Genomic DNA, 13,384 nt, shown 5'->3' with positions numbered 1-13,384 from the left:
GATATTTGCTCATATTTATCTGATATAGACCTACGTAGAAAAAGCATAATTTATACTTATAAAATGAATAATTGCTATAATAACCTTTGGGATTTTTCAACCTAATCTCTGATGTGTTTTGCAGAATAATTGTCCGACTGTGTGGCCAGCCGTGATCGTATAGTGGTTAGTACTCTGCGTTGTGGCCGCAGCAACCCCGGTTCGAATCCGGGTCACGGCAGCCGTCCAGTTTCTCTTTTGGAGGAGAGACCACACGTGTCAATAGAAAGTACAAATATAGGCTATTTGTCTGCGTGTCATTTGAGAGTAATGGAATAATTACACACCATACAGCTTAACAGGCCTATGATGATTATATGTTTACATTTTGAACTGATAATGCACTTTCGAATTCAATTAACAACAAAACAGATAGCAAACAAACAAAACGCAAACAAGCAAAAACTGTCAAGCAAAAAAGGCATGCTCTAGGGGCAATTAAGGGCAATGGAGCCCAGAATAGGCCTATAGTTCAACGAATAGATTTTTAGGCCTGTTCAAATGTAATCAAGTGTATTATAATGTTATAGTGTGCATACCAGAATAGAGCCAAACAGTTCTCGCCATGGAGGCAGAATTTCGACTGTATGTTGATCAAACAGGCATCCGTACAGATTGATTTGGCGTTTGTCAAAACCTGCTGTCGGTGTTGGATTGGTGATTGTGGTGTCCTAACGGGCAGGCAAATAGCGAGCCGTGATCGTATAGCGGTTAGTACTCTGCGTTGTGGCCGCAGCAACCCCGGTTCGAATCCGGGTCACGGCAGGCTGTTTTGACGCAGACACGTGCGCACATAAAGTCATTTCTGATGGACAAATACCCTCCATGTCATCAATCAAAACAGGTGATCCAAACGACCATACTTCAGTGCAAAGTGCTTCAAGCAGACTTTCTATGCATTAAATAGGCCTATGTAGTCGTGACGAAAAGTGAGCAGCCGCTGCTATGACCTCATCACAACGTACCTCTGAGGTCACATTCTGCAATAAATTCCAGAACTATGATGACGTAAAACGCTAAGTATTCTCCATAGTTACCGCGGTCATACTACTTATTGGGGACACTTTTATGTTTTCTAAGGAACAGGATCTAGTGTCGTTATGACTTGCTCTTGTGCCGTGATCGTATAGTGGTTAGTACTCTGCGTTGTGGCCGCAGCAACCCCGGTTCGAATCCGGGTCACGGCATCGTCTTGCGAAAAACATCTCAGACCAAGTGACATATATGGTTGCCATAACAATCATCATTATTGTTGGTTTAGAGCTTTGGAATTGGCTGTTTTCCTACCACACCCCTTTTTTCATAATTGGCATGATTTGCTTAAAACTTCTCTTTATTCTCAACACAAAAACAAAAACAACAAATTCTGTAAACTATGACAGGCTGCTGTATGAAATCGTTTCAACAGTGGGTAACTAGCCGTGATCGTATAGTGGTTAGTACTCTGCGTTGTGGCCGCAGCAACCCCGGTTCGAATCCGGGTCACGGCAGCCTGTCTGTCTCTGTTTTGGAGGACAGATCACGCATATCAGTGGAAAATACGACAAAATCAACCTGTTTTTAAGGAGAGAAATACCGAATGATGGAGAGAAACTGGCGGCGCACATATGAGTTTAATGATATAACATCTATGCAATCATGAGCCTCATAAGAAAAACTCAGTCAACAGATTTGGTGTCACCTCCAAATTCAACCCCATCCGTCTGTTCTTGCATTAATTGATTTTTGCCCCAGTAATTATGAAATGTAGCTTAAGCAGGTAAGTAACTAAATCAGTGCTTTACAGCAGTATCTCATGAGTGAAATATTGCAAAAATAACTGCAAAATTTAAAATATTAAAAAAAAAAATAAATAGAGAAACCTTCCAAAAGTTTTGCTCAGTCTGCATTCCGGTGTGCTTTGGTAGTACAGACATACTGTAAACGTGTCTGATTGATCCCTACAACTGAGAGACACCAGGATCAAAAACCAAATATATACTGTAGGCCTCATGGTGTTTTGGAAATGTTGGCCTGATAGAAAGACTGAAGGGTCACTAAAACATCAGGATTTATTCATCAGGGATCACAGCAAAATGAATGTAAACTCTGCCTTTATAGTTAATATGGAAATCCATGCCCTCGGGTTACCCAAATACACTGCAATGACAAGTACTGACCACCAGATGTCGTCTTTAACCCTGCATGTGCACAGAGGGGGAATCACAAGAATCAGAGGAGGGGATCAGTAGGCCTTTCTGGCTTTGACACAAATAAAGGTGCTGTATTCAAAGTGGGTAACTGCCTCTAAGCTCAGACCCTCATGGGCCCACAAAACCACAGGTTGACTATGAGCTATCAGTTGGTTGTGCACAATTTGACTGATTGAAATTTTGTTTAGAATTTACACCAAAGTTTGTTTGTAGGGAATTTGCACCAAAGTACAACACAACTTGACCGAAATATTGTAGAGGGTGTCAAAAACTTTCCCCTCTTCATTATTTTAGTTTATATTGTTGTTTATTTCCTAGATAAAGTTTTGTTTAATCAAATTGTTTATAACTAATTGGCTCACAGAAAACTGGCCCCCTTAGCAGGTTAATCCAACCATGTTTAATACAGACTGTGCAGTTTGAACTAATAACAACATACTAATACTACTATTAATAATAACTATTATCATTGTTATTACCATTCTTATTATAGGTAGTACAAGTATAGTAGTATATCGTAATAGTATAGTTTAGTATAATAGTATAAGTAGTAGTAGCCTGCTAGTGGTGGTATGGAATATAGAGTAAAAAGTACTATGCTACTATCACTAGTAGGTACTACTTGCGTCACTATTGTAGGCGTATAATAATAATGTGTCACACTAGGGCTGCAACATAACAATTATTTTCATTATCAATTAATTTGTTGATTATTTTCTCGATTAATCAATTATTTGTTCATTCTATGAAATGTTGATTGCCGTTTCCCAAAGCCCAAGATGCAAACCAATTGTCCACTACCCAAAGATATTCAGTTTACTATCACAGAGGACTAAAGAAACCAGAAAATATGAAGCTGGAACAAGAGCATTTGGGCATTTTTGTTTTTTAAAAGAATTACTCAAAACGATTAATCGCTTATCATTAATTTTCTGTCGATCGACTAATCGTTGCCGCTCTGATCAACACATCCATTCATTCCTAAAAGAGGCCGGGTTTGCTGCTGGTTGTACCTGCGGCCAGGCTCTCCTCAGAGGGAGCAGTTGGCCCTCCCTCTGTCGCTCCCAGCAGCAGCCATATTGGAATGCTGGATGTGGAGAGGGGAAGCAGGAACAGGCGACGAGAGGGAGAGAGGGGGGAGACAGACAGGAGCGAAAAAACACTATCTGTAACTACTCCCTGCTCTTTAACTAAAATAACGGAGTATTCACCGACTGCTAACAACTTATCCCACCGGTAAAGCCGACACAAACCTCTCGGACGTCCCCTGGAACAAGTCAGGGTGAGTGATGTTGTGTTTTTTTTTTTTTTTTTGGAGGGGGGGAGGTTTATTTCAACCGTTAGAAGAAATTATGAGATGGTTGGTTTTTAACGTTCAGCCCTGCTTGGTTGGCTGACGTTAGCCGTTTCCTCTCCGCTTTCTCATGTCGTTGTAAGTGTGTGTGTAGGGGGGGGGGAATATGGGATAAGTTTGGTTAGCTTCACAGCTGCGTAACTAGGAGCAGTTTTCCTTTTTAGTAAGTTGGAACAGTTGAAAGGAAGAGTGACCGACTGCCACTAAACTCGTCGCCACAGTCACATGGAGTGAATAACGTTAGTGTGTGGAGTAACGTTAACTCTAACCTGAGGTAAAAACAAAAAACAAAAAAGTGCCCCGGATTAACCTACATTTTGCTCCTAAATCTCACTCTCAAGTGTTTATTTGTTCCCTGCTGTGTCACATTCAAGGCTGTTTAGTTACCTTGATTTGAGTCCCTGAACAAACTGAACTCTTCCTTTCTATCTAAATGGGCCAGTTATGTTTCATTTTCTCATTTTGTTTTGTGCGAAGAGTTTCATAAACCGAACTAATTGGCCCAGTTATGAAGGATTATTATTATTACTTTCATGTGTGGGCTAATTAGGAAAGTGTGTGATATGATGTGCTTTCCTGCACTCATTTAACTGTTACAAATGGGCTAATATAGTACATCAGGTGCATATCAGTGTACAAATATAACTTTAATTTTGGAAATTACAGCTAAAACAATGAGTCAATTAATAGATTCTCTCACATAGTTAATCTCCTCCTACGATCCTGATTAAAAATGCCAAATATGCTTGCCTCTGGTTCTAGCTTCTCTAATATCTCCGTTTTATATCGTTTTAAACTCAATATCTTTGGCTTTTGTACAGTTGATCAGACAAAACGAGACAAACAGGGGTTTTGCTTGCTGTAATCTTTCTTCCTGTTCATACTAGCTGTGAAGAGACCCCCCACTAATGTGTTTCCAGTAAGTGATGGGGGACGAAATACACAGCGCTCGCTCTGTAATGCAGCACACACACGTTTGTTGATTTTGTACTTAAGAGGCGCAAATTCCTAAACAAATTTGCAGTTAATCAAATTATATACATCCGACAGACAAACATTGAGCCCAGGGCTTTTGGCCGGAGCAGTTGCCCTCTTTGCCTGATTTGAAGACATCAAAATGGGCTCTCAGAACTCTTTAAAGGCATTTTTTACTTTTTTTGACATTTCTTAAACTAAACAGTGAATCACTTAGTTGAAAAATTAGACAGACAGATTAATAAATAATGAAAATACTCCTTAGTTGCAGCCCTATTGCAAATTTCCATGGAAAATGTATTACCCGACACTGTTGGTGCAGCTCATTCATATTTCCTTGCATGTTAAAGGCGCACCTTAAAAGATCATTAAAAAAGAGCACTGTTTTAAACATTTGCTTTTAATCTCAGACTGTAAACAAAATGGATATGAATAGACGCTCAAAAGTTTAATGTTCACTTGTCAAATAAAACTGAAACATCTCAGAAACAGGCTGCTCTGTGCTCTGGCTTTTCCTAACTGTGATAGGGCTGTAGTGCTCAGTCCGGTTTGCCTCTGCTTCATATTCCAGATGCAAGAAAATGCTAATGAATTGCAGTATCCTGAGGCCACTGAGGCTAAGACCCACCGTATACTAATAGGAGTACACGTCTTCTGGGCGCTTTCATTTGCAATTCTGAGGACAAGCATTGGTTTGTGCGGTGCTGTGATCTGTGACTGTTTCTGTAGAAGTTAATTTAAGGTAATGTATGCACCTGCGTTATCACAGGCACAGTTTGGTATGTTGTAGGTAGAGTTAAAACCAGTTCTACATGTTTTTACTGTTTTTACATGTCTGGTCACTGACATTTTCATTTATTCACTGTTCAATTTAGGTTTTCTTCATGCAGTGTTGCGTGGTTACGGTGATGAGACACAGAATAATGTACACTTTCTGTTAGTTGTAAAAGAAATTCTTCTCACACAACACAACAAATTCACAAGTTAATTCAACTACAAATGATTGCAAAAGACATTGACAGAGCTTTTTACAGGTTCCAGATAGTGTCTCTTAATTAGAATAACCAGCAAGCGAGGCTCCCACTGCTAATTAGCTTATCCACTTGATGAGCTTGTATTTAGTTCCACTCCAGCTGCCTTCAGTGCCCACACCACATGAATGGCTGTTTTTTTTCCCCCATTGGTCTTTGACAGTAAATTTGTCTAGGCAGCGACCACTTCACATGTCAATTTATACAAATAAAAGAACCTTACAGTAGCCTTACAGCCTTACAGTGGGATAGATATGAAGTTAGAAAGATTTGATTGCATTGAAATTCACCCCGTTCATGTGTGTTTGCACTGGTGGTAGAGTACAGCCTCGGTCTACTGATTTTGCATCATAGGACTGAAATGAATGCCGTGTAAATCATCGTCTCAAGATGAAACATGTCATTACCTTCAGTTTGTGAAACTGGCAGAAAACAACATTGTTTCACTTCCATTTCTGACATAGATCATGTGGATCTGAGGAAATTCCTCTGTTTTACTTTTTTTTTTTTAACTTTTCATTTCTGTTGAAGTGGAAATTTAGTATTTTTTTTGTGACCGATTCATTAAGTAGGTAGGCTCACTTCATACAGAGAGCAGCAGAGTAAAGAGCTACACCTTTCTGACTCCCTCCCGTGGCTGGTCTACAGCAGGCTAATACAGGCGTGGCAGTGGTGTGTGTGTGTATGTGTGTGTGTGTGCTTGTGTTTCCGCATGTGTGTAAATTGCAGAGCAGTGCAGGAGGCCTGTATTTATAGAAACACTTGACTACACTCAGAGATCTTACAGAAGCAGTCCACTATACTGCACAGAACTCTGTTTGTCCATATTTTTCTTTACTATACTGCAAGACTGTCCTCTGATTTTTAATTTTTTCTGTTCCGTACAGCTGTCTGCTATGTAATCTACTCAAGTTTCTGCTCATCTACTCTGCACAGACATGCAGACAGAGACAGAGAATAAGTGAGAGAAAGACAAGAGGGTAACAAAGCCAGCAGTCTAGTGTCAGTAAATTGCAGTATGTGGTGTGACTCGATGACTCTTAACTAACTATGGATAGCAATCAGCACAAACACATACTATGTGTGTGTGTGTAGGTATGTAGAGGTCCTGAATAAGAGTGTGTGTGTCCTTAATATGTGTGTGTCATGAGGAATCCATGATTTTAAATTAAATGATTTGTCTGGGGAGAAAAGAAGGACTCTGTACTCTAGTTTGAGCATTTTTTGAATAAGTTGTTTTTCTGGCAAACATGGTGGCAGTTTTTTTTTTTTTTTTCCAGTGATTGGTTACTTGGTACCTACTGTGTAAATACATGCAGCTGCGTGGAGGTCTGAGCTGATTTGCAAACTCACCTCAGGAAGGAAAAAAAAAGCATGAATGAGCAGTTGAACGGAGCAACTGGGGTTCTTTGTTTTACACCAGTAACTTCATTTGGAAGTATGACTAACGTAGTGTGTGTGTCTGTATGTGTGAGTGCTGGTATGTATGCGATTGCATGTGTCCTAATTGTATAAATTCAGCTTATATATCTTCTGTGGAACTTATTCCCCTGCATCCTCCCGTATGTGGTTTCAGCTGGGAAGGAAAAGGAGTGTGTGTGTGTGCGTGTGTGTGTGTGTGTGTGTGTGTGTTTGTGTGTGTGTGGGTTTGTTTGGAGACAGGAGACTGAATCAAGGTCCATTCCCGTTGCTTCTGGATTGGTTGCATTCAGGAAACAACCCCCACGCCCCTCCATGCACACACATTCTCACACACACACACAGAGCACTTACTGTACATCCTAAAACATGCTGCGTCCCTCAGGAGCCGAGAGGAAAACGCCTTCTTCCTCTCGACAGCAGCAACACTACTCAGGCCTCTCTTAGTGTTTATGTGTGTGTTGCTATGTGTGTGTGTGTGCGCCTGTGTGTGTGCATGTTTGTGCATGCTTGTTTGTGTGATAATGACTGTTTACCCAAGATAACTTGGATAAACATTGTCTTGTCTCAGTTTTAGCAATTTCAGTCATTTGATAGATTTACAAATCTGTGTGCACATCGTGGGATTTGCATGAGTGTCTGTTTGCTAATTTAGGTGGAATGTTTTAGTAAGATAATAAAGGCCGGATGGTGGACACCTGCCACCTGCGGCTATGTAAGCATGTGTTTTTATTGTGCTTGGCTATGTATATCTGTGCAACTATTATTGTATAATGGCGTAATGATCGGTTTCCTCTCAAAACATTTCCCTTAACAGTCCACATTTTGTTATAATTAAGGATGCAAACTGAAAGCTTTTTTTTTTTGGCCACATTAATAATCAATTAATCATTAAAAGAAAGGCTATGCTGCTTAAGGATTTACCAATATGATTCACTTATTTAGCAGATTGAGTATTAGCTATGATATGACTGATCCACATTAAATACAGTCTCTTCATCAATTATTATAAAAGTTTCTACCACCAGTTTTTTGCGCCACAACAATCCCTGGCCTCATGTTACCGTAAATTAAATTGAGTTCCAGGCAGTGAGGTATACAGATCTTGAATTTTGCAGAAAGAGACCTCTGATATGGGATTGGTACTCTATATCAGCAGATACCCAGAGAAAAAATTGGATCGGTGCATCCTTAATCCCAACTGGGAACGATTTAGGCATTTCTGATCCATGTTTTGTTCCAGGTTTGCCAGTGGTCAAGACTTCCCAATTGTGTGCCTTTAAAACACTAGACAACATTGTGAGTAATGTAATAATAACATAGGACTCACCCTTGAGAGTCTACGTGTCAGCTGTCAGACTCACTGCTGTAGATTTTGAAAGGAAGTCACTTTCTTCTTCTTTTATAACCTGAAACTATATTGAAACTTTGTAGTGTTTGAATCCCAATAACAGTGTAATTTGGTGATTGTGTTTGAGAGTGTGTAATATGACTTCCTGTCCTCTGCCAGCCAGTCTGTTCATGGAGGTGGCTATGACGCAGTGTACAATATTGCATTTTTTTCTACATCATGATTACAAAACATCTGCATGAGTATAATAGATGCTTGATTTTTTTTTAGCATGGTTTAATACAGCTGTTTTTAGTTTGTGTGTGTATGTGCGTAGATGGACTACTGTGCAGTGTAGAGTCAGTATTTGCTGTGTGAAATGCACTACAATGGCAGGAAATGACATCATAGTTAATGACTTGCCCCTCCTTGAGGCATGCACATACCCGGACACACACACACACACTACCTTTGGTCATGCCGGTCACTGGTGCAGCATGTCAGCTTGTGATGAATGGAAGTGAAACACAGTGATTCCCCCTGGTATATGTGTGTGCGTATGCGTGTGTGTGTGCATAAAAAACAGTACATCCTCCTTGACTCAACCAACATGACTCGACAAACTAATGACCGTCCTCTTGTTCCATAAGTTTTTCTCTGAGCAGCAACTGAACAGCAGTGTAGAAACGACGAATTACAGCCACAGATATTGTGAATAAGTTGCCCCTCTCTCCCTCTGTGTGTGTGTGTGTGTGTGTGTGTGGTGTTTGAGAGGACAGTCAGTGTAATTACATTGCAATGAGTCAGAGAGGGAGAGAGAAAGAAGTAATTGTTAGGCTTTGTCATATAGACACACAGAGAGACAGAGGTGGGAGGAGGGAAAGATGGCTGAAAAGAAACGAGAGAAAAACAGAAATGGGGAGAAGACGGAGAGGGTGTAGGAGAAAGGGTCTCAAGATGTCCCTAGATTTTTAAATACATGAAAGCATATGTACCTGTGCATATAGAAAATATTTTAGTACTTACTGGACATAAACCAAACTATCCTCTTTTAGCTTCATAGGCAGGATGTTTTTTTTTTCTCAGAAGCTATTGTTCAGTAAAAACTCTTGGTATTTGTTCTTTTCCCTCCTACTGTGACTGTCCATTTGTCCAGCTGCCCACAAAGTATGAAATCTCAGCATATGTCTCAGACATGACTTTGTTCAAGCAATAAAAATACATGGACTGGTGTAATTGATCTTACCTCAGTTACATATTTTGGGAAAAGTGCTTAGCTGAGAGCTACTGTAGATAAGAAGAGTGAAACCGACAATATGAAGCTACCACCAGCAGCCAGTTAGCTTAGCTTAGCATAAAGACCGGAAACAGGGGGAAACAGCTAGTCTGGCTCTGTTCAAAAGTAACAAAATCTGCTTACCAGCATCTCTAAAGCTCACTAATTTGATTGTTATTTTGTTTGTTTCATCTGTACAAAAACTGCAGTGTAAAAGTGACAATTTGTGGTTTTACAAGGGTTTTACGTACAGGAATATTTCTTGCCCGAGTACTGTGACTTCCTGGAGTCTCCACTGGGTGACTGGCAACCTCATGGTGACAACTCCAGGAAGTAGACATAACTGTAGTAGACACAACACATGACCCCCCATGAAACAATGTATGGATTAGACAAACAAAATAAGTGAACTTAGGTAGGTAGACTTTGTTATGTTTTGGCAGAGCCAGGCTAGCTGTTTCCCCCCGTTTCCATTCATTTGTAGTTGTGCATAAGCTAAACTATAGCTGTGGCTACATATTCAATGTAGAGATATAAGAGTGGTATTAATCTTCTCATCTAACTGTGGGCAACAAAGCAAATAAGCATATTTCCCAACAGTGCCAAACTATATTCCTTTTTAAGAGAACAATTGTAACTCAAGCATTAAATCTCTGACATTTAGAGTCCAGTCCTGGTAAAACAATTAGTTTTGAACATTTATATATCCGAAAGTTAGTGAACATATTGTACAAGCATTAGTTAAACAATAAAAGAATGACTTCATCACCTATAATTGATGACAGACTTGGTGTTGTGTGGTTTCTGGATTAAAACAATTCTCCTTTTGCTCGCCTCTCCACTGTGAAGGTCAGAAGGACGGTTACACAACAGCATCCCTAAAGCTGACTGGGACTGACAGTCAAAACAGACAAGGTAGACAGACAGGGCAGACATGTCCACGCTGCTACTGTCAAATAAGCTTGAAGAGTCCCATACAAGAATCATGAGCCTCAACCAGAGAGTTTGAATATGAAAACTTTGACATTTTAGCACACAGTCTCACTCATAATGACATTACTTGTGTTGGGGGTGAGAATCTACTCAGTCATAATGTAACTTTGTATTTGTATTTTAGGGGGTGTTTAGAGACGTTATTATTGGTAGTACGTGTCTTGTTTCCAGGTTTTGAAAACTGGACATTAAACCTTTAACAAGTCGGGCAAAGCCAGGTACTTAACACTGAGAGCGAAACACAGAGAGAGAGGGATAATGAGAGACCGAGGCAGACATCAGTGTCTGCTTCACCAATCATATGACCTCATCTAGATTCATGCACAGCCACAGACACACTAACACTATGTACCCACACACCCCCCACCCCCAAAAAAACACAAAAACTCACAGTCATAATAGATCAGAGGGAAACTCACAGAGAGAAATCACCAGCGAAACACCTGGATACGAGCCACGGGTATGACATCACACACATACTCACTGGCTGGTGTGCTGCCATAAACTAGAGTTGTTGCTGAGGTCAGATATGGGTGTAGTGCCACAGTGTCTTTGTATCAATATATGTGTCTGTGTGCGTGATTAGTCACCAGCAGGCGCTCTCCTTTAACAAAGGTTCATTGAAGAATAGTCTCGAGGCTGTCTGTCTGTCTTCCTCTCTCTATTTTGCTTTTGTTAAAATGTTTTTTTTCTTCTATTTTTTAAAAAACCTGTTTTTAATATAAATGTCTGCAATTGCAAACAGTAGAAAACCTGGCTTAGGCTGTTTTTTAGAAAGAGATGACATATAATGAATGAAATTTTCGCAGATTTTTCTTACTACCTGAAGTTGATTTGTTCACTAATGTACATATGTAACGTATTTGTCAATATTTCATATGTTCATGTGAAATATAGGACTTATTTTAACCCAACCAGGTAGATCCTGTAGCTAATATACTTCAGGAAAAACCCTGTAGAGTTTTCATCCTACAGCATGCAAAGATTTTCTTCTACCACGACACACCAATAGAAAATGCAGTGCCACTAGAGGGCGATGTTAATACATCAACTCATCAAGCAGGGATGAGCTGATGGAGATAGAGAGTGAGATAGAGGGACAGGGCTCGAAATCCACCTTCTAAATGAGAGTCGGAGTATGGGCTGTGTGTGTGTGTGTGTGACATCTTGGCCTACTAATCCAGTGGCCCATTAATCTGCTTTACTCCTGAGCAACTCTTGTCTTGTCCATCTGCCTGTTTGCTTGTGTATGAGTGTGTGTGTGTTTGAGAGAGGGATTCTCTCTGCCATGGTTCATTCATAGACTTTGTGTCCAGTGTGACTAATGTGCTGTGACAGACTGAATGTAGTACCTAGAATCGGTGACAGCACACAGATTTCATGGCACTTTGAACACGTTTTGGGCACAAACAATGGAGAACTGCCACATATAGAAAAGTTGCAGCAACAACAGATTTCTGCCTTTGGGACAAGGATGTTTATGCTCTTAAATGCATTATGACTCTTCTGTGATCCCAGATAAAACTCACTGCTGGCAGGTGAGATTACATCTCTCACAAGCTCGATGCTTTATTTTGTTGTATTTTGCCAACCAACATTGTCCTCTATCTTTAAAAAAAAAAAAAAAAGTTAAACATTTGATAAGGCCTTAAAGTTATGACAAGGAGGAGTTTTTAACTGGTTATGAAACAGTCTAAATTTAATACTGATGCCTCTATATGACCTACATCAGCAAACGAGAGCATCAGCGAGAAGATTGGTTATTTCTATATAGTTATTCATGCAGACTGAAAAAGACTATATTTACATTACATGTAGCATTGTAGCATGAGGGAGTACAAAGATGTTATTAGGACGAGGGGAGGATATTCTCTTCGTTTCATAATGTTAAAAATAAAGCTAGACTTGTTGGCGGCTTCCCGACAAATTTTAAAAAAAGATGAGAGAAGTAGAGAGAGAGAGCAGCGGCGGTCAAGCGATCTTGACAGTGAGTAAAGAGAGGGAGCAGCGGTAGCGAGAACAAAGGAGTGAATCTGAGAAATAAAACGTTATTTTCTCATTGTTTCACAGCAGTAACATTCTAAAGCACAAATAAACACACCCACACCTCCGCACACCTCTGTGAGAAGGTGCCACTTTGCCGGATTTGGTGGGAATGACACCTTACATGTAACCGAGGTGTATAAATGGCACTAATCATCACCATCGACATTACAATTATTAATCTTACATAGCCACAAATAGATACATTACCTCATCACTATGCATCCTGCAACCAATCACCAGATTTTTACGAAATGAGGTGGTGCTGCTCTTTTGCCAGATATTGCTGATTGTGGCAAAAATTAGTGTTATTTCTCCATGTACTGTGTTGTCATTATGATTATTAGTCCTAATGACCTGAGGTACACAATTATTTTGCTACACATCTGGCACAAAATGAAATAAAACTATATCAACCCTACATTTTAAAAAAAAGAAAAGAAAAAAAGATGATTGTAGAAGTGATGATACAAAAGGGTAACATGTGACCTCATTGGGTGATTGTCAAAGATAGCAGTCAGTATATCAAATACAAAAGAGTAGTGTCAGTTTTTTTTAACCATCAGTTAGGAATGCATATTGTGAGAAATGTTTTAATGCTAATACTACACCAGAGTTTCAGTACTACTATAAATTTTGTTGGACAGCGTTGAGTAGAGAACATTGCATTATGACTAATTGAGTAGCTCCTCAGGGGTGCGTCTCTGTCAGAGAGGCAGAATAGCCAAAGGC

General features: G+C 39.8%; 1 protein-coding gene and 4 non-coding genes across 10 annotated transcripts in view; all 5 read left to right on the top strand.

The window, feature by feature from the left end:
* The first annotated feature begins 148 nt into the window (after positions 1-148).
* On the top strand, positions 149-220 carry trnah-gug (transfer RNA histidin (anticodon GUG)). Its single transcript has one exon. It is a non-coding gene; the product is annotated as a tRNA-His (tRNA).
* A 512-nt stretch (positions 221-732) lies between these two features.
* Positions 733-804, top strand: trnah-gug (transfer RNA histidin (anticodon GUG)). Its single transcript has one exon. It is a non-coding gene; the product is annotated as a tRNA-His (tRNA).
* A 350-nt stretch (positions 805-1,154) lies between these two features.
* Positions 1,155-1,226, top strand: trnah-gug (transfer RNA histidin (anticodon GUG)). The gene has a single exon. It is a non-coding gene; the product is annotated as a tRNA-His (tRNA).
* A 231-nt stretch (positions 1,227-1,457) lies between these two features.
* On the top strand, positions 1,458-1,529 carry trnah-gug (transfer RNA histidin (anticodon GUG)). Its single transcript has one exon. It is a non-coding gene; the product is annotated as a tRNA-His (tRNA).
* Positions 1,530-3,251: 1,722 nt separating this feature from the next.
* The window catches only part of ptk2aa (protein tyrosine kinase 2aa), a 68,682-nt gene continuing 58,549 nt past the window's right edge, over positions 3,252-13,384 (top strand). For 3 of the 6 annotated variants that reach the window (XM_067612818.1, XM_067612817.1, XM_067612816.1), the window contains exon 1: positions 3,252-3,513. The gene's annotated coding sequence lies outside the window, so the exon portion shown is untranslated. The remainder of the gene's footprint in view (positions 3,514-13,384) is intronic. The other 3 variants (XM_067612821.1, XM_067612819.1, XM_067612820.1) reach the window with 1 other exon arrangement.

This window comes from Thunnus thynnus, chromosome 15, assembly GCF_963924715.1.
Source record: "Thunnus thynnus chromosome 15, fThuThy2.1, whole genome shotgun sequence".
NCBI classification, from domain to species: Eukaryota; Metazoa; Chordata; class Actinopteri; order Scombriformes; family Scombridae; genus Thunnus; species Thunnus thynnus.
Note: the sequence above shows the minus strand (reverse complement) of the source record. Positions and strands in the feature narration are given on the sequence as shown.